The sequence below is a fragment of the Apodemus sylvaticus genome, chromosome X (genome assembly GCF_947179515.1).
Source record: "Apodemus sylvaticus chromosome X, mApoSyl1.1, whole genome shotgun sequence".
Taxonomy (NCBI): Eukaryota; Metazoa; Chordata; class Mammalia; order Rodentia; family Muridae; genus Apodemus; species Apodemus sylvaticus.
This window is the reverse complement of record NC_067495.1, coordinates 106,827,703-106,849,181: the sequence shown is the minus strand read 5'-3', so window position 1 is coordinate 106,849,181 and position 21,479 is coordinate 106,827,703. Positions and strand designations below refer to the sequence as shown.

Genomic DNA, 21,479 nt, shown 5'->3' with positions numbered 1-21,479 from the left:
ATAATTATTATAAGTCATGGGGGAAAGCCTTGTCTGACACCCCCTTAAATCTTGAAAAGACAGGCATGGGCCATCCTACTGCACTTCTCAGTTTTAAGTGATTTCTATAACACATGTCTCTATTACTTCTATTCAAGGACATGATTATCAAAAATAATTATCAGAATTTTTCCTGCTTATCTTCTCCAAGCCAGATACTTGAGGAGGTGTTTTATATAAGATATTCAGAAGCTGTTACTTTCGGAGTCTTTTCTTCAGCAATATTTCAATTCTGCTGTTTGTTGTTTGCAGCAATGACTCATACAGAGATAAAACAGTACTGTATTTTATAAGATGCTGGTTGATATGTCACAGTCTATTCTTTTGTGGTTTCCTTATCATCTCTAAATGAGTCATAACTCAATCCAAAGGTCATTGCTGTCAAAGCAAACATCTCGCTCACTTAGATGGCAAATTAAACTAATCAACAATATTTACATGCAGTTCTATGCAGAAAGAGTACAGCTGTATTCTATCAAAACAGAAATTGCTTATTTTTCGAGAAACAACCAAAGTTAGGGTAAATCCCCCCTCTTACATTTTATGTCCCAAAGAGTTTTTATGGTCATCTTCTTTCTATCATGGAAAGCCTACATCAATTGGTGTGGTATACCATGAACATCGGGTTTTAAATTAGCTTCTCTCTCTTTCTATAGGTTTATACTTGATTCAATACAGAAGTGAACTTTTTCTCTAAATTAGCTGTAGATTCAGACACCTGAAGCAAATCTCTTCTAAGACAAAAAAAAAAAAAAGGAAATGTAATCATAGGATATTCAGATTGTGACTGCATATAGTTCATTTGGCTTTATTCATACATGTTACATAATAGTAACAATAAGAATTTATTGAGTAAATGACACTTAGAATGAAGTCCAGGACTACATAGTAGGAAACATTGACCTAACTATCTCATCTGAAACTACAGATTTCAGAAAATACATACTGCTGCATTGAAAATATTTTTCTTATCTTTTTTTTCTGAAATAACATCTCATGTAGCTCAGAATGTCCTTGAACATCATTTTATCGTTTGGTAGTTTGTAAGGTGTCTTTGTAAGACATCCACTTTTATTAAAATGATTTCAAGTCATTGTACAGGTTTCCTCACACCTCAACCCACTCACATGAAGGCCAAAGCTTTCATACATCAAATCTGGGAGGCGGGGGATAGAAGAGGATCACAATGGTTGACTATTCAGAAATTAAAAGCAAAAAATGAAGAAGTATTAAGGCAGAAGGTGTTTTTTAAAAAAATATTTCAGTACATAATTTACACAGAAACAATGTTGTCACATCCCCAGTGTCGCCTCAGAGCGTGGACTTCGTCATCTTCTTCTCAGAAGTGGGAGTGGCTTTTGGGAGGGTGAGGGACTTTCTGTAGACATATATTTTATGGATATGTGGAATGACTATTAAAAACAAAAACAAAAGAACAATGTACAATCGAAATCCTCAGCCACATTGGAGAACTTTATAGATGCTTGCTATCTCTGACTTCTGTCACCTTTGCCATTCTTCTAGTTCTTGAACCCTAAGTCAAAAGCACCCAAGCAATCCAAGTTTAAAAATAAAATTAAAAATAAACAAACAAACAAAAAGAAACAAAGCCATGCCAATGGTATCTCGTTTTTTGCTATTATTATTGTTGTTGTTTTGTTTCTGTGCAAGTTAGGTTTTGTCAAAGAAAGGGTATAAATCGCAGCTCAGTAACAGTCCATCTAGAAGCATTTGCGGTGCATGATGGAGGGGCTGGACTCATCGTACTCCTGCTTGCTGATTCACATCTGCTGGAAGATGGACAGTGAGGCCAGAATGGAGCCACCCAACCACACAGAATACTTGTGCTCAGGAGTAGCAATGATCGTGATCTTCATGGTACTAGGAGCCAGGGCCGTGATCTCCTGCATCAGGTCAGCAATGCCTGGGTACACTGTGGCAGCACCAGACAGCACTGTGTTGTCATAGAGGTCTTTGAGGATGTCAACGTCACACTTCATGATGGAACTGAATATAGTATCATGGATACCATAGGATTCCATGTCCAAGAAGGAAGGCTGGAAAAGAGCCTCAGGGCATCAGAACTGCTCATTGCCAATAGGGATGATCTGGGTGTCAGGCAGCTCGTAGCTCTTCTTCAGGGAGGAAGAGGATGCAGCAGTGGCCATCTCCTGCTAGAAGTCTAGAGCGACATAGCACAGCTTTTCTTTGATGTCACGCACGATTTCCATCTCAGCTGTAGTGGTAAAGCTATAGCCACTCTCAGTCAGGCTCTTCATGATGCAGTCTGTCATGTCCCAGCCAGCCAGTTCCATATGCAGGATGGCACGAGGGAGAGTGTAGCCCTAGTAGACAGGCACAGTGTTTGTGATCCTGTCTTTGGAGTCCATCACAATGCCAGGGGTAGGACCAGAGGCATACAGGGACAGCACAGCCTGGATGACTATGTGCACATGGCTGGGGTGTTAAAGGCCTCAAACATGATCTGGGTTATCTTTTTACGGTTGGCCTTAGGGTTCAGGGAGATCTTGGTGAGCAGCACTGGGTGTTTCTCAGGGGCCATACACAGCTCACTGTAGAAGGTGTGGTGCCACATCATCTCCATATTGTCCTAGTTGGTGGTGATGCCATGTTCAATGGAGTATTTTAGGGTTAGGGTGCCTCTCTTGCTTTGAGCCCCATTTCCCATGTAGAATCCTTCTTACCCATATCCACCACCATGTCCTGGGGCTTAGGACGGCCCACAATGGAGGGGAAGATGGCCCAGGGATCATCATAACTCACAAAGCCAGTTCTGAACATGCTACAGCTGTTGTTCACAATGAGCACAACAATATATCCATTCATGTCGAACTGGGGGCAGGTGGACTGGAAATGGACAAGCCTTGAGAAGCCTGTGATCAAGGGTGGACAGACTCAACAATGCCTTGAACATCTTTATAGACAGAGATGACCTTTAATATCTGGTCTACTTCTCACTCAGTACCTCTTAATTGAGGGTTTTTAAAGATTGTGTGTGTGTGTGTGTGTGTGTGTGTGTGTGTGTGAAAGAGAAAGAGAACAATTTTTTATTTCTTTTCATATATATATATGAACATCATAGAACTCATGTGTATGTTTAAGTTTGTATGTGAAATATAGACAATGATAATGTTAAGTTATAAATTATGCAAATTGGTAATAGCAAATAATACAGGTAGTATGAGTTGCACATAACTTGATGAAGTAAAATAAACAAGTCGTGATATAGCAGAGTTTAGAGAACAAATTAATAAGGATATTTTTCAGAAAACAATACGAACTGAAGATAATGTGGTAATTTGCAGATTACTGGCCTACAGGGAGTGTCAATTGTCAACTGAGCTAAGATAATATTAACTTTTGATTATAAAATTGTTTTTCATAGAGCAATTCAAGAAGAATCTGATCAAAATAGAAAGTGCTATTTCAATAGTACAAAGTCGAATAAACTGTAGAAGTTAGAGGAAGCTGTGGTTGATTAGGTCATGGATTCTTATTCAGATCGTTTTACCAGGGACACTCACATTTCCTTATGACACCTTCTGAGTGCCCTGGAATCCATCTTCTTTCTGGTTTTCAGTTTGGAACTATAGACACAAGTACTTACTTGATCACCTTTCATTTTTGTAAGGACAAACAGTAGAAGAGAGGGAATCTTTTACCTTGGAAACCTTTTTGAAACATGTCCTAAAATTGTTATTTGTCTTCCTAGCTTCACTTTCACTGTTGCAGAACATTCCTGATTTCTGCCTTTGGTGCCACTCCATTGTGCTGTGAGAGGAGTGAGCATGGTATGGAGTGTTGTGGTTTGCAGTAGGTCTTTGCTCCTTAGCAGGATACGATGGTTCTGCCACGTGAGATATACAAGAATATTTATTTTCAACGTTTTCCCAGTGATTGGATTGATCAACCTGGTTACAGAAAGAATAAGTTTTATACTTAACCATATAAACTTGGAAGCAAAATAGGTTTACACTGAAAAGCTGAAATTCTCTTACAAGCTTATGACCATAGGCAAATTGTCAAATTACTATAAACCTGAGAATAATGCTTATCTTGACCTCTTATTTGGCGAATAAATAAGTTAATATACATGCTGTCACCTGAGTGATTATTTTCTATTATTCTCCCCAAAATTACAAGTTGATATGTTACCACAAAAGGATGTGATATTAAGGACTGATATTGAAATATGATTAGGATATGAGCTTCCATAATGTGAGTTTGTGTTCTTCTATATGAGAACCAAGAGAGCTAGTAAATGTGAACAGAGATATGAATTAACACATATTTACTACTCTTTTAATTTTACTCTTTCTCATCTCTAGGACTATGAGAAATAAATAGTATTTTTTTTTTTACTCACAAGAAAGTATTATGTGTATGGAAGTCTATCTATTCCACCATGTGACATATAGAAAACTATCTATAAACCAGTTCATAAGCTAAAGAAACTAAAAGTAAGTTCAGGAAGTGATAACATGTCAAATTCTTAGTACACACACTCCTTAGTAAGAGAAATGCTCTTCTTCCTTCTCTTCACCATTATCTTCAACCACACACATAGCCATTCAATAAATATAAAAAAATACATTTTCACAGTGAGTAAAGTTTTATCAGCGAAATTCATAACTGTGTCACTATGGTTCTTTATCTATTATACCAGAAGGTTTTGTGAAAGGCAAACATTATTTTTCTCAAAGGGTATGATTCATTTTTATTATTTGAGAGCTGTCACATATCACTGGAGTGAGCTATAAAATAAATTGATCTTGGGAAATATTTTCCCATTGAGAATCGGGACCTAGACAATGTCAGGAAACTTTCTAAATGGGTCTGGTTCTTTTGGAATCATTATGATAAATGGCAAATAATAATCATTGACTTTATTTTTCAAAGATTGGCCAGGCTGGAAGTGTTGAGAAACTAACACATATTGCCTAAAACTAGGAACAATAGTTTCAAGATATATACTGCCTATAACATCTGCTTATATTGAGGCTACCAAGAAAGATACAACTTAGGTTACTTGAATGATTGCCTTTTTCAATAAAAATGCATCACTAAATTTCCAACATATTCAATTCAGCATAATCTTCCTCTACTCATTCACCATTTGCTCAAATATTTTTTCTTGGTAGCATCATTTCATTAAAGAATAAAATAGTCTGAAAGTCACCTTCAACTGCTTCTTTGATGGTCAGTAAGCATAACTGACTTTTTATCTCCAAATCAAGTCTGATATTCATCTGTACGCTTTGCTTTTGGTAGCTAGTTAAAGTGTATAGATGTTTTCTTTTTCTTTTTCTTTTGTTTCCAGCCTACATTTAATAAATTTATTTCACATTATTGTGGTCACTTTTACAGCTATTTGGACTCATTTTTTTTTTCAATCACACTATTGTTCACTGAATTCACAGACTTCATTAACAAACTGGTATTTTCCTTCCAAGTGTTTTCAATAGAACAGCAGAAGAGAAAAGATGCCCATGAGCTGCTTGGTGTGGACCTCTAATCTGATTACATAGAAGTCTAGAACATTATTGCTTTCCTAGTCCTAGAGAACCCTCCCAGTCAGGTGTTCTTCACTGTGGTCAGTCAGACATATGTATCTGATCTGTGGGTACCTAAACTCATCAATCTGTATGTTCTGCTTCTTGGTGGGTTCTTAGGGCTGACTAAGATCAAACAATGCCTCCTCGTGTAGATTTCTACATTTAAAAAAGGGTAGAAACATTTTCTCGTTTCTCCCTTCAGTCAGTAGTTCAGCCTGGCCTTGACTTATTCTGTGCTTGTCTGGGAGGCCTTGATCTTGGATCCTTCTGCCTCAGCCTCCTGTGTATCAAGCCTTGAGGCAAAAACCTCTTCCACAGTTAGCTGTCTCTTCCCTGATCTACTGAGTGGCTGCATTCACACATGGGCTTCTATGTAAAACTTGAGTTAGTTCTAAACGAGAGTTTTCAGTAGATGACTAAAGCTCCTGTAGAAAAAGCCACTGACCATGCAGAGTATACATCTGAAGCAACAATGACAACAAAATAGATGAAGTTTAATGTATGAGAAATGTCTTAAAGAAAGTGTCCTTCTTGATCACAGTCCAGGGTAACTGCTTAGCACTGGCTTGAAGACTTCTGGTAGGCTTAGTGGCTAGATGGTTTTGCTTGTTTGTTGTGCTTTTTTGTTGTTTTCTTGTTGTTCCATTTAGGTTTCTATTTTAAAAAATGAATCTTAGAGAGTTCCTTCTGACCCCTGATGCTCTGTGAAATCAAGAATACTAGGATAGGCAACTGGCTTCCTCAGTGACATTGGTGCTCAGACAGCATTTGGGACAGGATCCCTGAGAGTGGTTACTGTGTCAGGTTTGGGGATGGAGGCAGATACTGCGTGCACAATGCAGGCTGTGGCTACATCCTCAGTTCAGCTTCTTGTTGTCTGTGCTATGCACAGAAGCTAAAAAGTCAACAATCTCTCCATCACCGCTGAATGGCTACAGTTTTCCAGAACCTCTACCTGGGAGTTAGTGATTGACTTGGCTAATATGTCTGCTCTGGACACATCAAGCACCTAGTCTTGTTTTCCCTAAATGATCTGTGTTGGGACCTTGATCTTGTCTATGTTCTCATACAGAGAGTATCTGAATTTCTCATTGATGATTTCCAAAAACAATTTCTGGTAGAAGCTGTTAATGAGGGATGAGGATATCAACCAGACCTTGAAGGATCTGCTGGGGTACCTTGAAACAAACATAGGAGCAGAGCTGGAGCATCTCACTCATCTCTTCTGGGGTGGATGGGATCAAGTGAATCTTCTGAATGGCAGTTGAATTCGCTAGTTCTTTGAGCCATTTTACAAACTGATTGCCAGTTGTATACTACAGGCCAGCAGGGCACAGGAGGGACAGGCTGCAGACATAAAATGAGTAGTAAGCAGCATATACTCCTGCCACCTGGCCACCCATGGAGGTGCCTATAAGGTGAAAGGGCCGTTTGTTCAGCTTAAGGCATTCTACAAACTGATGTATCCTTCTAACTTGACCAACTATGGACAGGTCATCCAGGGAGGAACAGGTTGTACCTTCATGTCCAGGCATGTCCACACAGACCAAGTGCAGGTGCTTTGGAAGGAACTTGACCACGCTGGGCCACATATCCTTGTGCGCAGAGAATCCATAGAACATAAGGAAAGATGGCTTGTGTCCTGGTCTGCCCTGGAAGGACTAACAGAACTGATAGTCTTCATGGTGTGTGTAGTAGACTTGCAGGCCCAGTGTCCTCTTTCAGTACCTAAAATAGATTCTTATCACTGCTGAAGGCCACAAGAGGAAAGAAGCAATGAATGTCAGGATTGGAATGGTCAGAATTCCACTTGCAATCACAAGCATGTTAACCACATTGAGGTCCATCCTGCTCCTTGATGCTTGTCAACACCTGCAAAGGATCAGTAACACCATTTAGGTAGAAACTCATATATGATTAATGATCCACTATCCTATGCTCAATATCTAGTCATTAGACCTAGCTACTTCTATGTCACAAGTATTTTCAAATCCATCACTTTTTTCCATTTCAATACCATCATCTTTTATTTGGACACTTGAACTACTCTCAATACTGCCTACTTGCCATCATATAATTCATCACAGTAAACACTTTTGGGGATCCCTATGTCCGTGCATGTGTCCGTGCATATATTTGTGTGTGTGTGTGTGTGTGTGTGTGTGTGTGTGTGTGTGTGTGTGTGTGTATGAGAGGGAGAGAGAGAGACAGAGAGAGACAGAGAGAGACAGAGAGAGAGAGATGGATTTCAATTTCAATTTCTGGTATTGCTAGTTCCACATTTTTAATGATCTGCATCACTGGTTGGCATAACTTTAGGGAAGCAGCAGTGAAGACAATGAAGAATTGAGTCATTAACTTGGTAGAAATTAAATCTTTTTGTTTGTGCACAGGGAGCGATCCAGTGTTAGAAGAAAAGTTTTGTTGAAAAGAAATTGTGAATGTGTTTTCTATAAGTGTATGCATTTTTAATATTTCAGATGATCCTTCCCAAATATCAAGAGCCATGCAATAGAATTTCAAATTCCATATTTTATCACAAGCTGTAAACTAGAAAAGATACAAAATAGCTTTCCTGAGACTGGAAAGGAAATACATTTTTTAATAAGAATATAGTAGAAATATTTACAAAGTAAAAGATTAAGGGAAAGATGCTTTACTTCCTGAGAAACATATAGTGCTTTGATATTCTAATTCCCAATCATAAGAATGAGAAAAGTATGTGACACTTCCCAGATAGAAAACTCATTCCACTTGTGACAAAAGAGTATATTACAAGGTACTGTGAAAAGGCATAGCAGAGAATCAATAAAGAAAAATTGAAGGCATAATATAATTACACAAATAAATACTTGCAGTGTCTCACACATGAAGATAGGGCATACAGAAAATCCAGAAGTCTCAACAGCTTAAAGCAGAGCCAGGTCCTTCCTTGGGCTGTTGATAATGAGAGGATACAGTATCAACACTTCATGACTGGCAACAACACTGACTCTACAAGAGTAAAACTCTTGTAGACCCATCAGTAGCTTGCTAATGACCAGGCAAGATAAAGAGTATTTTACTAAAGGCTAATGAGAACCCTAGGGATGCATGTGGAACTGAGGCTTTTCCTGAAGTTACAGAAACATGTATACTCTCCTCCCCTGAACATCCAGGCATCATCCTGAGAAAGAGGAAAAGAAAACACACAATTCAAAAGGGCAAGTGCAACCTAACAGGCATGTGCAAATTGAATTCAGTAGGTAATTACTGTAGGTAAATGTTTATTTAAATTAGAAGAGTTTGAATGGCATTGACATATTCAATTATAATATTTTCTTCTATCAAGAGGTAAGCAGGACATTCTGCAATAAGATCAAAGAAATATCAGTACTTTGAAAATCAGAGTGATTCTATGTCACATTATTTGAGAATATTTCAGGACCTTTGTGATTTGTACCTTTCATTCCTAAATGACATAGTCTTTTCTTCAAACATTTTATGCCTCTAGCAGAATCATTCCTTTCACTGTGAATTTTCATTCTTTGGGAGAATCTCTCTCTCTCTCTCTCTCTCTCTCTCTCTCTCTCTCTCTCTCTCTCTCTCTCTCTCTCTCTCTCTCTCTCTGTTGGTTTGCTCCAAGACAGAATTTCTCTGGGTAGCATTGGCTGTCCTGAACCTCACTATGTAGACCAGGCTGATCTTGAACTCACAGAGATCTGCCTGCCTCTGCCTCCTGACTACCCTACCACTGCCCGGCTTTGTTCTCTCAACCTTAAATTTTTTCTGTTTGTTCCAGCTATAAAAACATACCCCACATCTGTAAAATCCAAAGAATCTATCAGCTTTTTCACAACCTCTCCTAAATGTCACATACTGGCTGTTACAGATGGCCACATCTTCTATGGTCCCAATGATCGTTTGAATGCTCCCTGACTATCAGAATTATACAAGTATATTTTAATTGACTATCCATTTCTAGTTAGCAGTCTTAGTAATAGTTTATTAAATATTGAAGTTTATAAAGGGTCCCAGTTAGCAGTCTTAGTAATAGTTTATTAAATATTGAAGTTTATAAAGGGCCCCAAAGTCAGTTAACATTTTGTATGTGATCACCACAACCTTCTATATTAGATGTGGGAGTCTCTGATTCATTCTTTTTTTTTTTTTCCTAACAATATTTTTTTTATTTAAAAATCCACCTCAAAATTCTGTTCTGGGTTTTAGTTTTTGTTTAAAAAGAAGCAAATATTTAAAAGCATCAAATGTTACTTACTATTGTACATTTCATCTAGTTATGAACACAGCTTGTGAACTGACTGGAAAAGCAAGTGAAGAACACAAATTAGGCACAGTGCTGTGGCCACAGGCCAGTGGGGCAGAAAGCAGAGAGCATTGTACACTCAGGCAGCAGGAAAGAGGGCTGAACAAGAGAGACAAGCCTGGGCTGTAGACATTCTGCTCTCTGTGTCCCCTCCCCAAGCCAGCAGTGAGACTCAGATCAATGCAGAGACATTGTCCTTACTTGGGTGAACAGTGGAAAATTCTAGCAGCTTCTCAAGTTATGTGGCAAAGCCTAGACATGCACATGTAATTGCAGTGACACTAAGTCAGAGTCAGCGTCCACACCAGACAATGCCACATTACAGGTGAGAGACTCGTGCCATTCGCGCCATTCCTCTGTGGACTCAGAGACCTGCCTGGGTGGTGATCATAACTACAATGACTACAGGTTTGCAGCAGCAAGGCTCCAACAGTTGGGGAACTGGGGCAATGAGTACAAATCACAGTAAAAAATTCTTATTTCATTTACTCACAAAAGATGCTTGCTACATACAAGAATCACTTAAAATGACATTTCTTTTTTTAAAAATGCAGATATAAAACATTACTTGCATAGGGATTTAAATATAAGGCTAAGAAGAATATTAAGTAAAGCAAAGAAAACCCTAGGAAGGGCACTACAGTGGTGGGTGGGGGTGGGGAGAGGAGGAGAAGGGGAGAGAGAGACATTCCTAAGGAATCTTGAATTCTTGCCTAATTCATTCAAAATCACAGTATGTTGCCGCAGCTGACAGTGAATGTCAACTGTTTCTTTAATTCTTAACCAAGATTAGGATTAAGGAATACCTAACTGATGACCTTTGTCTGACCCAATCACTGTATTAGCATACCTGATTAGTCAGTCATATAATCTGCCTTTTGCAAATAATGTTTAGTATATGTGAACAAGAATGAGAACAGATCATCAGTCCATGCTGTGGATGATTTGTGGGCTTACTAGTGTAATTAAGAGGCAGTATTTTAAAGGTGCAAGATCTTACCTAGCAGAACCTTCATCCAATGAACCCAAAAGTTTTGACAGCAGGAGGCATCTCAGGCAAAGAACTGGAAGAGAACTGTGTTCCCATGAACTCTAACTAGCCACCAACAGTCCAGCAGTTTTACAGAGGGAGCCAATTCAGGAGCCAAACTATGTGCCAATGACCCCTGGGACCTTTGATTTTTCTTCGTTTGGGATGCGGATACCACCTCTTGCTTGTATGGGCTTCAGTTCTAGCCCAAAGACTCCTCTCCCCATCCCAGGAGTCCAGTTCCTGTTGCTGACTGTGGACACACATACCCCCCTATAGATAAGAATCTTTGATTCATTCTTAAAAGTATGCCAATCAGTTGAAAATTGGTTTTGCAGACACATCATTGTTTAATTCCCTTCCTTCTTCAATCATAGTCTTTTTTTTTTTAGTTATCTCAGTTATTCAAATAATTTAATGGCTATAATTTAATCCCCTTGATCATTTCATATAGTTTTAACAAAGACAAAATAGTATATTTTACATTGTCACACCATAGGGAAGCTACATTAAAGTACTCTGTAGACTAAGAAGTATAGAATACTTGTACCTTCTACAAGTTCATAGTATCTTGTCTTCTAAGTCCTGCCAAATTACCAGGGTGATTTAACTGAGCCAAATTCTGAAAAAGCTCCCTATTCAGTGTTTGCCACCAGAGGGCTCAGTGAGAACATTGTTACTGGCAATCCCAAAGGGTGCTGAGAGACTATCACAGAGTAATATTAGGGAATACAAAGAATGACTAGGGTGGTACTGAAGGATTTCCTTGAGATTCACTTCAGGGGTATTTGATTTTGATATCTGCACATGGAAGAAAACAAGAACCATCATCCCATGTAGATGTGAAGACAACAGGAGCCTAAAGTATCTTCAGTTATTTTAAAGAAAATAATTATTGAGAAACATTGGGAACAGACCATGGACAGGACAGCCTGAATTCTACAAAGAGGGAAAATGCAGTAGGGAATGACAATAAGAAGGCAGAGCCCTGGACTAAAGAAATTCTTTCTACCTGGGAACCACTTGATTTTCTTGCTTCCAAAAGAATACTCATCAACCCCATTTTCATATCAAAAGGAGATATAAAATGACATTCTGTCACTAAATTTTCTTCAGTTTTACATCCCTGGAAAATTAACCCATTTCTTTTTGTGGATATAAAACTAATGCTATCTTTGGTTATGACAAATTCATTTTATTCAACAATTTAAGATAAAACCATTCTACTTAGTGATCTCACTCTCAATTTGCAAATATATTGTATCTTACTCTAAAATATTAGTACTCCATTTTTTGCATCTCTATTTTCTTTTCCTCTTTCTTATTTTCTCTTTCAAATATTTTCTTTATTTGGGAGATAATATTATATATATATGTATATTATATATTATATACATATATAATATAATTGCATCAATTTCTCCTTCTATTTCATCCCTCCTAACACTCCCATATATCTCTCCTTGTTGTCTCTAAAATTTATAACCCAATTTTTAAATTAATCATATATGCCATAAGTTTACATGCATAAATTCCTAAATATAACCTGCTCAATCCATAAAATTCTTTTTGTATTATATTTTCAGGGGAGACTATTTAGTATTAGTTGACTAATTGGGTTGCTCTTCCTTGGGAAAGACTTTTTCTCCTGCTCTCTTTTTTAAAAATTTCCTCCTTTTTTTGTCAATTGTCCTAGGAATAATGTCTTTTTTACTTTGTTCCTTGCCAGCTGTTCTTGGTTTTCTCAATTACCAGTTGTACCCTTTTCTTTATTGACTGCTTATTGTAACCCTGGGATTTTATTCTTGATTGCCTTCCACTCCCTAAAGTGTTTTTTTAAAGCATTTCCTAAAACTGATCTCTTCTTTTCTCTAAGGTATTATCTTGTATAGCAATCCTTAGCTTTCATTAATTGTTACTGGAGATTCAGAATAGCAGCATTCCTTCTGCAGATCCCACAGCTTTACTTAGTAAGAGAACATGGCATTATTAATCCTTAAAAATTGGCTAGAATAGTCAAACTATAGGACATAAAATTCATTTTTCACCAGGTTCTGGAAAACACAGAATGGTCTAGAAAGAGCTACAAGAATCTACAGAACACGACAAGACAAGATTAGGCAAAAATTACCAATGTGCAGCATTAGTAAGTTTTAGCTCTAAAATGTCTGCATGAGCTCATTTAATATTCTGTGTTGGTATGTAGTGCAGTTTGTCATCTAACTCTGCAAAGTCAAAAATTGTCCTTTTGAAAACCTGAATTAAAATTACTTTTCTCTTCCACTAAATTTCTTAAGTTAGTTCTGTACCAAAGACAAGAGGAGATCAGGTATTTTTTGTTTTAAGTTTGAGAATCAGGACATAGGAGGTTTTCACATTTCAGTAGACAGCTACCAGCTCTCTTAAAACAATACTTTAAAAGTTAAACAATGAAAAACAATGTCTTGTGTCCTCCCTACCACCCTACCATAAACTGAATCTCAATACAGTGATTGCAAGTGTAATTTTGGCCAATTGCTAACTCCCTTAGAGACTAATTCACATCGATAAAATCTGTTATAAGAATATGGGAATTTAACTAAACCGAAACTACTTCTCAGGGGAAATAATTAGCTGTACATAGCTTTCTAGATCGTAAATACATATTCAGTGAGTACTGCGTGAAGGATTATCCTATGTCTAACATGTCTCTATTTAGTAGGGCTGTAAAGATAAAAGACATACCCTCAAAGAACTCCTGGTTGAGTAGATAAATTAACAGTTATAATACCATTTAATTAAATCAAAAATCAAGGCATTGATTGCCCCCTCTCTTTCAGCCTCGGGAATGAAATAGCTCCATAATTAGGAAGACCTCCAGTCAAATGATCACCATCAAAATTACAGCTGTCTACTTTTCTTAACATTGAATCTATAGGGAAATCATTCATTACTCTAATCTAATTTTGGGTTACTTGATTGTGAAACGCAGGTTGAAAACACCACTCATTTCACAAATGCATACATGGACCTTCACACTGCAGCATATACAGTAATTGTTCTATTAATATTAATTGTTTTAATCATATTATCAAACAAAGAGAAGCTTTTGGGAGGAGGCAATACTTAGGCTTGGAGAACAGAGCAGTTCTAAACTTTGTTATTAATAGCACATTTTTGTGCCAGATGATTTCTTGTATGCACTTTACAGAACATTTAGCAGCATCCATCGTCTATCAGAAAATGCTTTTAGAAAAGCTGCACTTGTGTTGTGGGAGAGAATGAGTTTAATGGAGGTATGCCAAAATTGAGACAAAAGATCAGTTACTACGCTACGTTCTTGATTCCACTTGATTATCTACTCCATCAGTAAGTCTTGTCAGCAGTAACTCTAACAAATATCTCAACTCTAACTACATGTCACCATTCTAATTGCTATCTCTCACTTTTGTTATATCTCATCGGGATATTTTGTTATATCTCACTAGCTCCCTTCATTGACACTTACTCTGATTTTCCTACATCTACCTATGCTCATTTGTATTCTACAAAGATTAAACATAAATGAAAACAGAATCCTTTCTTCACTTTCATTTCCTATTAAATCTAGACTAGCAATTTAAACTCAGCCGCATAGCCTTCAAAGACTCCCATGATCTTTTAACAGGTATTTAGAAACTGCTTTTGCCAAAAATGCAGCAACTCTTGGACCCCCATACTACTAAAACTTGGTGAAAACCCCAAGATTACTGCCTTTATTTTGCTTCTTTTCTTTTTACTTATGTTTTATTTTGGGAGGTAGGGCAGTGACCACTGTTCAAATTGCATGTTGATATGTTAACCACTCAAGGAGAATATGTCCAAAACCTGAGACAGCTAATGTGTCTCATCTTCCTTCAGTACTGAAGGTAGAAATATAAAACTAAATGAGGCATCTTACAGCCAAATTTTACATGACCTTGTTATATTCTTGCCTTAAAGGCACTTGAAAGTTTGTAGTCATTCTTTTACGCCTGAAGTCACCTTGGATTCCTGCAGAAACATAACCTCACAGCCAGATCTCCTTATCATGGAATCACCCTTGAAAAATTAAAAAGAAAGAAAGAAAACTCATGGAAACAGGAAAGTTCTTTAATGTGATAAGGACTTCTTATCTCAGCAGAAGTGAGGTGAGCATATTCTCAACCCTTCAAGTAGTTCTTCATAAAGCTCATGACAATAACTTGAAAATAGGTTGAAATGCTCCATTTCTCTTACTGCTTTGATATTAGATCCTTTTCTGATATTTTTCTTCTTTCTTTTTCCATTTGAAAGTTATTTCTACCTTGCATATTTTAACTTTCATTCTTCTTTCAAATGTTCCCGCTTTACCAGTTTACCCGCCCTCCTCTCCTCCCAGTCCATCTCCTATCTCCCTTCTCTTCCTTAAAAAAAAGCAGGCCTCCCAGGGATATCCCCCTAACATGGCCTAACAAGATACAATAAAACTGAGCACAAGCCCTCATATCACAGCTGGATATGACAATCCATCGGAGGAAAAGGGTCCCAAACACAGGGAAAATTGTCAGAGACACTCTGACTCACACTGTTGGGGGTCCCAGAAGAACAACAAGCAATATAGCCATAACGTCTACGCAGAGGATCTAGCTCAAACCCATATGGGGTCTGTATTTGTCACTTCAGTCTCTGTAGCCATGCTTAGTTGATTCTGTGGGACTTGTTCTCATGGTTTCCTTGACCTATCTGGCTCCTACAATCTTTTCTCCCCTTCTGCATGGCTTCCCTGACTCAGGATAGTGTTTGGTAGTGGATCTGAACACTTGTTCCTATGGTGTGCTGGATGATGTCTGTCTTGTGACAATTTGACCAGGCACTGATCTATGAGTACAGCAGAACATCCATTAGGGAACTTTATATCAGTAATATTTGGTCCTATCCTGGGTTTCTGAGCTCTTCTGCTCTGGTTCATGCCCATTGAGGCAGTGTCAGGAGTGGGTATCCTTTTGTGATATGGGCTGTAAGATGGAACTGTCATAAGTTGGCCATTCCTACAAGTTCTGTACCACCATTGCCTTAGAATGTCTTGAAGGCAGGACAGATTGTATGGTAGAATGTGTGTGGCTGGGCTGATGTCCCAGCACCACTACTGGAAGTCTTGCCTGGTTATAGAAGATAGCGAATGGGCTCAGTTATTAGGAGACTTCAATAAAGCTCATCCTCATGATTTCCAGGGAGTTTCCACTGTACTACTCTCTCTCTCTCTCTCTCTCTCTCTCTCTCTCTCTCTCTCTCTCCCTCATCTCCACACACCACCTTATTTGTTATGTTCTTATCCCCAACTCTCCAGCTGTCAGCAGTCCACCTGCAAAATTTATTCTATTTCTACATCCCAGGGTGATCCATGTACCTACATTTGAACATTCCTTCCTATTGGTATATTCCTCTCTGGGCCTGGGGATAGTAACATGATACTTCTTAACAGCTAATGTCTACATATAAGAGACTATATACCATGTTTCTCTTTCTGGATCTGGGTTACCTGATACAGAAGGATCACAGCATTTTCATCAGTAACTCACATTTGTTGAGACATAAATAACGGATGATTAATCTGATATATACATGCAAACGGAGCCTCAATATTTTTCATCTGCTTATTTCTACATGTAGGATGAGGAGTATACTACGGATCTTACACTTTAATAGAAACATGAAACATCCATTTGCCTGAAAATGTCATTATTATTATTATTACTATTACTATTACTAAGGAGTAAAGGGTTTATTCAACTTATACTTTTTAAGGTTTTTTGTACGTGATATTTTTCTGTTTTATTAACTATTTTATTTACAGTTCAAATGTTTCCCCCCTTCGTGGTCCCCCCATGAGTTTTTTTGACTCCTCCTCCTTTACCTTTGCTTCTGAGAGGGTGCTCTGCGGCCTACTCATCCACTCCCACCTCACACTGCTAGCATCCTCTTCCCTGAGGCATCAAATTTCTATAGGATTAAGAGCATCCTTTCCTACTGAGACCGAGAAAGGCAGTTTTCTGCTACATATGCAGTGAAGGACATGGAGAAGCCCATGTATGCTTCGGTTGGTGGCTTAGCTTCTGGGCACTCTGAAGGGTCCAGGTTATTTGATACTGTTGTTCTTCCTATGGGGTTGCAATCCCCTTCAGCTCCTTCAGTCCTTCCTCTAACTCCTCCATTGGGAACCCTAGTCTCAGTCCAATGGTTGGCTGTGATATTTTTTAACAGTTGAGTAATATTATAAATGTGCCTCATTTTCTTTATTCATTGTTTGTTTGGGGGATATAACCTAGATAGGTTGTTCAAGTTTCTGGCTGTTATGTATAAAGCCACACTGAACATAGTTGAGAAAGTGTCGTTATGGTAGTGTGAAGTGTTCTTGGCCATATGCCCAAGAATGTTATAGCTGGGTCTTGAGGTAGATCATTTCTCAATTTTCTGAAAAACTGCCATATTGATTTCCATAGTGGCTGTACAAGTTTGCACTCCCACCACAACTGAGGAGTGTTCCCATGCTCTATATCCTCGACAACGACAGCATAAGTTATCACTTATGTTTCTTATCTTAGCCTTGTCACATGTATAAGATGGGATTTCAAAGTAGTTTTGATTTGCATTTCCATGGTGGAAATGGATCTTGAACATTTTTTTGAGGCACTTGAGTTTTCTGGGTTAAGAATTCTCTGTTTAGGTCTGCACTATATTTTTAATTGGGTTATTTGGATTGTGTATGTCTAATTTCTTGAGATTAGATGTATATTGGATCTGTGGATGGTGAATATCTTTTCCCATTCTGAAGTCTGACATTTTGTCCTCTTAAAGGTGTCCTCTGCTTTACAGAAATGTCTCAGTTTCATGAGATTCTATTTATTGATCATTAATTTTAGTGCCTGAGCTGTTGGTGTTCTGTTCACGAAGTTGTCTCCTGTGTTAATACATTCAAAGCTAGTCCCCACTTTCTCTTTTATCAGCTTTAGTGTATCTCATGGTATGTTGAGGTCTTTGATGCACTTAGACTTGAGTTTTGTACAGGGTGATAGATATATATTTATTTGCATTCTTCTACATGTTGACACACAAGTAGACAAGCACCATTTGTTGACAATGTTTTTTTTTTCCTTTTTTTAGTTCTGGCTTCATTTCAAATAAAAATCAAATCTCAAGATATGTGTAGATTTATATCAGTATATTCCATTTGATTCCATGTTGGCTATCACTTAGCTGTAAATTGGCATAATATTTAGTTATGTCCCTTGTATCCCTAATTCCTCCAAGACTTCTGTCCTGAAGGGTTGTTGCATTTTGGCAAAGATTTTTCAGCATCAAATGAGGTGATCCTGTTTTGCTTGTTCTGTTTGTTTATATGGTTGATTATATTGACTAATGTCCCTATGTAGAACTATCCCCACATCTCTGGAATGAAACCTACTTGATTGTAGTGGATGATCTTCTTGATGTGTTCATGGATTTGGTTTCTAGTATTTTATTATTTTTGTATCTATATCCATGACCAATAGAAGTCTAGGTGATAAACTTAGGGAATATGATACAAATTTCAGATTTCTCTCTTGGATAAACTAGTAAACATAATTGTAGATCAATAAAAAAGAACATAAACAGGAAAAACTATTAGGATAGAGAGATGGAAGACATGTTAAATATATTTATAATATTTCTACATTCAAATGTCTGATAAACGATTAAATTCAAAACCTGCACATCAAGGGAAAATTTTGAATAGTGAATGTAACTATATTCTGGACATCCAATCATTGCAATAGATGATACCAAGATTCTACATAAGAAAAATTCAACCTTTCACACACACACACACACACACACACACACACACACACATGTATATATGTATATATAGAGAGAGGATATATATATATATATATATATATGTACACACACATATATATACACAGAGGGGGGGGGATAGGATGGGAATCTCAAGTAAAAGCCAAATGACTCTCAAAGAAGAAATAGAAGTCTTTTAGGGACGAAGTAGAGTTATCAAGATCAGATATTATAGAGAAAATCACCATAAGAACTAGCAATAAAGAAAAAATGTATAAACATTTGCAAAGGCACTGTCTGTGTAGTTTGAGAAATGCATTATAAATTAAAATGACTGACAAGGTAGAGGGATATAAGAAATAGATATGTTAAATGTTGAAGATCCTTCTGGAAAACATGCATTCCAGGGGAAGGAGAACAAAAGGATTTAAAAAGTTTTAATTTTTTAAAATGAGAACAGCTTATATAAATATGGATGCAATAAAATTAGAAGGGGGATAACTTACATTTATTGATTATCACAATATACTAAGGGAGGGTGGTCCCAGAAAGAATAGAATAAATTGCAATCCAGTACAGACATAGATCGATTAGCAAAGAGAAATGGCATTATTTTTAAAAAAAATGGAATGTTTTAAGGGTTGTTCCAGGTGATGATTGTATAGCTCAGAAAGAAAGGAATAGAAAATTGAAAATGATCCCAACCCCTGACTGTAAAGAACAGAATAGTAGACTTAATTGTAGCAAACTTTCATTGGTTCTTTGTGTTTTCTATTTCCTGTGCATTTTCCCCCATGAAGAATAAGATGTGCCACCAGTTAAAAAGAAGAAAGTAATGGTGCGGAAACAAGTTAAGGATAATGGAGAAAATGATAAAGCTTTTTCTGAAAATAAGAATTATATACTCCCATATTTGAGACATTCTAGAAGACAGTTTGCTAACATCCTTGTCTGTTAATTTTATATACAAATTTTGGGGAGATGAGCAGCAGTGATAAACATCTTTGAATTACCAATGAATCTTAAATCATTCAAATTTTGACTATGAATTGAAGACTGTAAAGTTGCTGGATCCAGTTTGTAGCATGCTATGGCTCATATTTTTCTGTTTTTTGTTTTTCTAAATCTCAGCCTTTATAAGGCAGAGGCCCAAATCTTGCTTTGTGAAACACACAGAGACTGGAGCAGTATAACTGTAATAAGCAAAAACCTTTACTTTTACTTACATATATCTGATATTTATGAGCAAGTAAAATTCTTAGTCTGTAGAAGTTAAAGTTACTAGACAGAAGACAATTGGCCCTTGGATTCATCTCATCTTTGCTATAACTAATGATTATACAATAATGTTGCATTGAAGTAGCTTCTGTAATTTTAAAATAGTTATTAGGTTTGGAATGAAAAGGATTTCTGAGCCATGGCTTTGTATTTAGAACATGGTACTAACCTTAAACTAGGAATAGAGAATGCTAATGCAGTACTTGATTGTATGCAGACAATATACAAGTTAGATTCAAATTTCAACATGAAAACCCATCAGAGATCAAATCAGAAAATTAAGGTTAAAAAATGAGATTCTGTGACAAGTAAGGAACACTAATTTTTATTGTGGGATACCAGTACTTTTACACACTTGTTCAGAAAATGAATCTCCTGAGTCACAGTCTCCATGAGGGAGAGCTAGCTCATGTTTGTAATTCAGTGCCTCCCACAACTAGTCTGAATTTGAGGTTTATTAGTTCTCACAGCCCAAGGTGAGTCCTGTGTTAAAGTAAAGCAAGTGTATTCACTGACAACCTTTGCCTATCATTTTGCCTATAGAGTTATTAATCTCTGAAATAATTTCCATTACTTTTTCCTTTTAATGCTGTATGTCATTTGCTATCAAAAGCAGCACTATCTATATCTATTTCCTTTATAACCCAACATCATGGAGGTTATTCTATTTTTACTGAAAAAATACTTTTACAGAAAAAATATAGAAAGTATATATGAAAAAGAGGATTTCATCTTGAAATAATTTTGTCTGTCTAATCTTTACATCTTGACTTCTCAGTTTGGATGATAATACAAATACAGTTGATTTTCCTTATGTAGAAGGTGAACTAAAGTATGAATATATGCATGCAATATTTACATGCATTCTTTTTTTTTCATTCTTTTTTTTATTCGATATAATTTATTTACATTTCAAATGATTTCCCCTTTTCTAGCCCCCCCCCACTCCCCGAAAGTCCCGTAAGCCCCCTTCTCTTCCCCTGTCCTCCCTCCCACCCCTTCCCAGTTCCCCGTTCTGGTTTTGCCAAATATTGTTTCACTGAGTCTTTCCAGAACCAGGGACCACTCCTGCTTTCTTCTTGTATCTCATTTGATGTGTGGATTATGTTTTGGGTATTCCAGTTTTCTAGGTTAATAACCACTTATTAGTGAGTGCATACCATGATTCACCTTTTGAGTCTGGGTTACCTCACTTAGTATGATGTTCTCTAGCTCCATCCATTTGCCTAAGAATTTCATGAATTCATTGTTTCTAATGGCTGAATAGTACTCCATTGTGTAGATATACCACATTTTTTGCATCCACTCTTCTGTTGAGGGATACCTGGGTTCTTTCCAGAATCTGGCAATTATAAATAGGGCTGCTATGAACATAGTAGAGCATGTATCCTTATTACATGGTGGGGAATCCTCTGGGTATATGCGCAGGAGTGGT

The 21,479-nt window shown here is 37.2% G+C and overlaps 2 pseudogenes; both read right to left on the bottom strand.

Annotated features, from left to right (window-relative positions):
- Nucleotides 1–1,760: 1,760 nt before the first annotated feature.
- Nucleotides 1,761–2,886, bottom strand: LOC127675393 (actin-3-like; annotated as a pseudogene).
- Nucleotides 2,887–6,472: 3,586 nt separating this feature from the next.
- Nucleotides 6,473–7,462, bottom strand: LOC127675753 (monoacylglycerol lipase ABHD6-like; annotated as a pseudogene).
- Between the last annotated feature and the right edge of the window lie 14,017 nt (nucleotides 7,463–21,479).